Genomic DNA, 8146 nt, shown 5'->3' on the forward strand with positions numbered 1-8146 from the left:
CATACTTTTTTGCAGCGATCTATATACAATGTAAAGCCTGCAGGATTAAAACAGAAATAAAATCCTTAACACTTCCAATATCCTACGAGTGTAAATAATCATTCCCATGCAACCCCCTACAAACCCTCATCACCACCCCAAATTCAGCTCATCAGAAAGAATTAGCACATACTTAATATTTATTCCTCCTGGTTTTTTCTCTTGAAGAATTATGAAGTTATAGACCTTGAGAGTTGACATGGGTCCCAGGAAGAAAATGGCAGTAGCTGTGCAGTGGATGTCTCCCTTGCTGTGTGAAGAAAATGTGTATCTCTAGATCAGAGAGGCAAGAGCTGGTCATCATTGCCAGTTTTCAGATCAGGAATTGGAGACTTTAGAAGAAAGCACAGGTGCCTTCGTACCCCTAGGACAGGTTATGGCATTTTCCTCTGTCAACCACAGTCTCTTGTTGAGCTATTCCCCTAAACAGTGATTCCTTCTCCCCAACCTATATTCTCTTCTTTGCCCTGCTCCATCTAAAATCTGCTCTCAGGCCCTTCCCTGCACAAATTCTTCCTTCCAACTAAAGTATATGCATTAAAATTTTACTCTACACTGAAGGCTTTGGAATTTAAACTCATTTCATGCCTAGGGAACACATTATAGGGGCAGATCCATATTTGAGCATAGGCTTCTCCACAGAAATCCTCCCCGCTCCAGCCAAATCCTCCCCACTCCAGTCTTGCTGCGGATAGCACAGACAAACCATGTGTCCAATGTGGGATCCAAGTGAAAAGACAAAAGGACTTGATGTCACCTTTTTGGACCCATTCTCTTAAGCTGAGGGGACGTTTCTGGACTTCTGTTAAATGTTATTTCTTTGGCACCTTCCACACTGAGAGTAAAAATGCTGACTTCAAGGTTCTACATTTTACAAAAAGCTAGAGATGTTCTTTTTAATCTCACTAAATGTGTATTTGAAAAGCCCCAAGAATTCACGTTTCTAAAGAGACACATTGCCCTTGTCCTGTCTTCTGTCCTGTGAGGTTTTACGTCAGCCCACCTTTATTGTCTTTGTGTGTCATCTCTCAGTGGGCTCTCTGGAGCCAAGATGAGGACACTCTTTTCAAGCACTTACCAAGCCTCCCTTCAAGCAATGGCATCAGTGGAAATTCTGTGAGAAGAAGAAGAAAGGTGACTTCTGGAGAGAACTAAGTGCAGCTCATGGCATTTGTTGCTCATTATGAAAAGCCATCACAAGGTGCAGCACCCTGATTTTTTCAGTTTACCCCAAAGTATTAGGCTTTTCTTTCACTGTTCTCAGTCTTTGTCATACTTTATTGTCATAAACTTTACAGCCATGAGCACTGGCATTATTCAGGGAGTTTTTCAACATTTTCCCTAATCTCATGACCATGGCTTCTGGTATTCTTATCCATTAATCACTGTGACTCTTTCACCGTACCTGCTTATCTTATTTCAAGAGGGCAACGTAAAACACATATCCAACCTCAGATGTTCATTTATGTTAATACTTAATGGCCATTCCCCTTAAAAAATCCAGAAGATATCATTCCAGCCCCCAAGGAACTCATACTCAGTAGGGGGAGGCTGACTAACGTTTAAAAAATCCAGGCTGTGTGCAGTGGCTCACACCTGTAATCCCAGCAATTTGGGAGGCCAAGGCGGGAGGATTGCCTGAGCTCAGGAGTTTGAGACCAGTCTGGGAAACACAGTGAAACCTCATCTCTACTACAAAAAAAAAAAAAAAAAATTAGCCAGGTGTGGTGGCATGTGCCTGTAGTCCCAGCTACTCGGGAGGCTGAGGCAGGAGAATTCCTTGAACCCAGGAGGCGGAGGTTGCAGTGAGCCAAGATCGAGTCATCACTGCACTCCAGCCTGGGCGACAGAGTGAGATTTCGTCTCTTAAAAAAAAAAACAAAAAAAAACCTGAAGTAATATGGTGAGTGGAAATAGAGGCAGATACTCTTGTTATGTGAAGGCTAGAGGACAAATTCATGTATGCAAATGTGGAGAGGTTCAAGAAGGAGAGTAGGGGGAGGCAAAGCAGGCAGAAATGGGAGTTAGAGAAAGCAGACAGGAGAGGTGGCAGTGGGAATTGAATTTTGAAGGTTAAACAAAAACTTGAAGAATACTCCAGCTAGATCTCTCTAGCTGGAGAGATACTGGTACTGCAAACAAGAGGTACAGGTACTGCAAACAAGTTGAAATAGCACTGCAGATCTTCAGGAAACCACAAAAGGCCCAGCAGAGCTGGAGGGGGCTGTTTGGTGTGAGATGGGGTAGGGCGACAGGTGATCACCTGCCCCATGTGCGTGCTGTGGCAAGAAGACTGGCATCTCTACGGGGTATTAGGGGTCTCATTAAGCAGGTGAGAGAGAGATTTAGAAAGAAGAGTGGTGCTGACACACTTTAATGCTGTAACAAGTTTCCCCCAAATCAAGGGTTCTCAAAGGGTAGGCACTGGACCAGAGGCATTAGCATCATCTGGGACTTCTAGACATACCACCTCACAGCAGACTTGCTGAATCAGAAACGCCTGTGCTGGCACCCTTCAGGTGACTTCAGTGCATGTTCAGATTTGAGAGGAATTGGTCTAAATCAGTCAGCTCTTTGAAAAAGTTTAGATGGGAAAGGCAAATAAGCAAGGTATTGGAGAGGTTAAATAGAACAAAGACCTCATTCTATTTGCTCAATTTCGGACCAAGTTACAGAATTCTGCCAGTAAGTGCTTTAAGAATAAAGCAAGAAGGCTTTATTAAGAAACATTATTTGAACGATGGGTGCAATTTAAAAAGACAAAGTAGACAGGGAATATTTAGTAGATAAAGCCACAGGCCAATAGATAAGTAGATACTCAACAAATAAATAAATAAACACGTTTAATAAAAGTTGATGGAACCCCTATCTCAAGCAACCCTCTATCTCAGGTGCGAGAGAAGCATAGAATAAGACATGCCCTCAAGGAAATAAACCCATGAACAATTACTGAGACTCCTATAATTTTCTCTTGTGATTATTTATCCAGATGCAATGGAAATTTCATGGCTATTGCCTTCATTATTCTTGGGGATAAAATAGAATTAATTTAGGCCATGGAATCTTCGGCTGCCTGTTCTTTCACCCAGGAGTTGCGGGGGGAGATGGGGAGTGGCGGTGGAGGAGGCTCAAGCCATTCTCCATGTGAGAGTCCTTGCACGTGTGTGTTGCTGGTTAGCAGCAGCTGCTGCAAAGAAAATAATTATTTTCTTGAACTGGAAACCTATTTCCTCCAGGGATTAATCAAGACAAAAATAATCTAAATCCCATTAAGACTACTTAATGATCAATCTTTCCCTCTGTTTTCCCTGACTATAGGGAAGTGAATTGCCCCAATCCTTCTCTATCACCCCCTGCAGCCATGCCAATACCTTACCTCTGTTATATTCAGCCATAAGGGAAGCTTATTCTCATAGAGTCAGGGGTTGGCATGCAGTCACTAGCTATTCTTGGCGAGACTAGTGAAGGAAAATGTTGCATAGGTGAAATCTCATAGCCACAAATAGGTGGTTGTGAGAGTAACAATAAAAGAAAGTCATTCCCATACTCTAGTAGATGACTCATTTTCTCCTCATTTTTTTTTTCAAGGTGTTCTCTACAATGGTTAACCTAGTACCAAAAATCCTTCTCTTTTTTCTTGGACAAATCCTGTTCAAGTTAGCATAGCATTTACTATGTCCAAGACATTGTCCAGATGCTGTGGAAAATACAAACTCTAAGTAAACAAAACAGAACCTTGTTCCTAAGAAGCTTACCATACATTAAATGTAGGGGCATATAAACAGACTAACCATAAACTGAGGCCAAGTGAAATAATTAGTAAACATAAGTATAAAGGAATACGATTAGAGAAAAAGAAAGAAATGCCTTCCAATGCTGGGGAAATCTGAAGAAGACTTCCTGGAGGAGGTAGCATTTGAGCTGGCTTTGAAGAGATAGAGAAAATTTAAACGGGGTATAAGAAGGGAGAAAGGCATTCCAATTGGAGAGAATATGGAAAAGTCACAAAATCATGCAAATCTATGTATGTGTTGTTAAAGTGCAGTAGTGTGACAAGATAACATAGTAGGTGGAAGTATAAACAGAGAGATGAGCCATGGAATAGCAGTTGGGTTTTGATTGAGGAAGATCTGAAATACAATGGGTTTGTACTAAACTGGGAACAAGAGAGAGTCTTTTTCTTACTATTTGCTCCTCAGAATGTAAATTATGTTTTATGTTTTTGAACTGAAAAGAAGAGTTTGGGCTTTAGTACAGTATTCTTTGGTCCTATAAAATTCCATTTAGTCTATGGACCTCCTTCCAGCCAAAACATCCCAGTTTCTCTCCGTAATGAAAGGTTTCTGATCTCCCCCTCAAAGAGCTTAGGGGAGAAACAGCTTAGGAATGGGGGCTTCCGTGTCATTTTCCTATGCCTCTTACTACAGGAAAAATACTTCTTTTTGCTTCCTAATTCACTTCAGAGAAACTAACTGGTCTCCAGCTGTTGCAAAACAAGAACGTGATTCTTAGAAATGCAACCATTATAACAAAATTTTATTATGTGGCATTTGAGCAGTATCTGACCTTCCTTCTCATTTCTGTTAGCTGAGTCTCCAACCTTAGGGATTCATAATCTCCATGTGATGCTCCTTCCACGTGTACGAGGGCTGGTTGCTAAGCCACAGAGACAGTGCAACCTAATGCTGTTTTAGAAAGATCAGTTATTGTTTATCCCCTCTTGTGTCTGTGTCCTTCTAAAATATAATACAAACAGATCCTTCTCTACCAGGATCTGTATGAGGGACAATCTGTCCCTGCTGACACACCCAGAGTAACATTAAAGTTGAGAGCAACTTTACATGGCAGAGTCAAGAGTCTTTTGAACTTACTAGAGAATGTACATTGTGTGTGGACCCAAGTCTATATAAATTTGTGGGAAGCCCATGAGACAGGGTGGGTGTAATCAAATATGAATGGAGGTAGAGATTCTTAAAGGTGTTAAGATCAGAAAATACATGATGTTGTCCTATTTTTTAAAAAATATATTATCATTACGTGTTGGTGGTGGTAGTGTTGGTGGTGGAGGTGTGTGTGTGTCAACGAATGGTGGTATAGTAAACAGACATAGAAAATTCTATTTTAGGAATGAGATCATGTCCTTTGCAGGGACATGGATGGAGCTGGAGGCCATCATCCTTAACAAATTAACACAGGAAAAGAAAACCAAATACCATATGTTCTCACTTATAAATGGGAGCTAAATAATGAGAACACATGGACACATAGAGGGGAATAACACCCACTAGGGTCTTTCAGAGGGTAGAAGGTGGGAGGAGGGAAAGGATCAGGAAACGTAACTAATGGGAACTCAGCTTAATACATGGGTGATGAAATTAATCTGTACAACAAACCCCCATGACACAAGTTTACCTATGTATCAAACCTGCACTTATATCTCTGAACTTAAAAGTGAAAAAAAATCTATTTTAGGAGGTTTCTCAAACAGTGGGTCTCAAACTTGTCTGAACATTAAAATCATCTGAGGAACTTTAATAAAGCCCTATGCCCAACCATGTACTGAGAATGCCAAGTGAACACTGGTGCAGCCACTTCTGAAAAAAAGTTTGGCAATATCTACTAAAGCTGTCCCTATGTGTCTCTGATAACTCAGCAATATCATTCCTAGGCATATACTCAAAAGAAATGCAAACATCTGTTTGCCAAAAGACACATACTGGAATGTTCATAGCAGCACTGTTATATAGGTCAAAACTAAGCCTAATCAAATGTCCATTGCTTTAATATTAAACAGTAATGCGAATGAACTAAAACTATATACATGAATATGGATGACTCTTAGAAACATAATGTTGAGTGAAAGAAGCCAGACACAAAACAAATGCATATTCTGTGATACTTAAATAAAAAATTTAAAAGGTATAACTAACCAATGCTATCAGATGTCAGGATTGTGATTATCCTTGGAAGATGTAGAAACTGTAGAAAGGGAGCTTCTGAGGTGCTGGTAATGCTGTTTTCTGGTTTGGGAGCTGGTTTCACAGTTGCGTTCACTTTGTGACAATTCATTGAGCTGTCTGTACACTTAATACATATCAAGTGCCTTATTCACTTTTGATATGTATTATATTAACATAAAAAGTTGAAAATAAATCCAAAAAGCATTATATTGGCAACAGAATAAACACATAGACCAGTGGAACAGACTGGAGAATCCAGAAATAGGCCCACCAAATATAGTCAAGTGATCTTCCAGAAGTGAGCAAAGGCAATTCAGTGGAAAAAGGATAATCTATCTTTTCAACAAATGGTGCTGGAACAACTAAAAACCCATATTCTCCCAAAAAAGGATCTAGACTCAAATCTTACATCATTCACAAAAATTAACTCAAAATGGATCATAGACCTAAATGTAAAATGCAAAACTATAACATTTCTAGAAGACAGCACAGGAGAAAATCTAGGTGACCTTAGGCTTGGTGATAAATTTTTATGTACCACAGCAAATACTTGATCCATGAAAGAAAAAAAATGATAAGCTGGGCTTCATTAAAATTAAAATTTTTTTTGAGACACTGTTAAGATAATGAAAAGACAAGAAACAGACTAAGATAAAATACTTGCAATACACATATCTGATAGAGGGCTTGAATCCCAAATATACAGACTTTTAAAGCTCAACAATAGAAAAGCAAACCACTCTATTAAAAAATGGGCAAAAGATCTGAACAGATATTTCACCAAAAAGAATATACAGATGGAAAATTCACACAAAAAAGTTCAATCATCAGACATCATTAGGGAATTGCAAAATAAAACAACAAGGAGATATCACTACACACCTATTAGAATGTTTAAAATTCCCCAAACCTGGCAATATTAAATACCGGGAAGGATGCAGAGGAATAGGAACCCTTATTTATTACTGAAAAGAATGCAAAATAAGTCAGCCATTAAGAAGACAGTCTGGCAGTTTTTTACAAAGTTAAGCATAGTCTTATGCAATCAAGTGATTGTGCTCTTAAATACTGACCCAGTTGAGTTTAAAACTTAGGTCCATGCAAATTCCTGGACATAAATGTTTATGGAAGCTTTATGTATAATCATCCCAAACTGAAAGTAATGAATATGCCTTTTAATATGTGAACAGTTAAACAAACTGTGGCAAATTCATACAATGGAACATTGTTCAGCAATAAAAAGAAGTGAGCTATCAAGACATGAAAATATATGGAAGAAACTTAAAGGCACATAGCTAAGTGAAAAAAGCCAGTCTTAAAAGACTATGTACTCTATTATTCCAATTATATTACATTCTGGAAAATGGTGAATCTATAGAGATAGAAAAAAGATCAGTGGTTGCCAGGGATTTGGGAGGTGGGTGGCAGGTGATGGCAATGAATAAGTGAAGCACAGGGGATTTTTAGGGCAATAAAACTATTCTGTATGATACTGTAATATGGATACACGACATTATGCATTTGTCAAAATACATAATACTATACAACATAAAGAGTGAACTTTAAAGTAAGAAAAATTTTAAAAAATATTTAAGCAGTCTAGAATCACTTAGTAGACTGTGACAAGAGAATTTAACTGTATTATAAATATATGAAGCAACCTCACTAAAGAGGCTGTGGAAAAGGTGCTAACCTAAGTGACTTTAGGAATAAATGGACTTTGTAAGACTAAAGGCAAAACTACAGATAAGCACTTTATTCTTGTTGATAAAATTGTTTACTATTAAAGGTACAGGTTAAAAATTTTGATACCCCTGTACATGTATACTTTGAATTGAACAATTAAGTAAATGGCCTATGGTGGGAGCCAGGTTTCTGACTGTTGGAATTGGAGGTTAAAGACAAGCAAAGTGGGGAGGCTAGAGTGATCCATATGTAAAAGAGCTCCCAATGTCCAAATATGGAAGAATTTGAGCAAATTTTTTGAAAAAAAAAAAAAAAAAAAAAAACTAGTGAATAGAGGAAAAGAGACAAATCTGTGCAGAATTCCAAATAAATAATGTGCTGAATTCCAAATAAATTACTCCACCAGTGAGGAGGGGAAGCATAACTCCCCATTCCTTAAGTGTGGGATGATCATATTAACA

This window comes from Symphalangus syndactylus, chromosome 12 (genome assembly GCF_028878055.3).
Source record: "Symphalangus syndactylus isolate Jambi chromosome 12, NHGRI_mSymSyn1-v2.1_pri, whole genome shotgun sequence".
NCBI classification, from domain to species: Eukaryota; Metazoa; Chordata; class Mammalia; order Primates; family Hylobatidae; genus Symphalangus; species Symphalangus syndactylus.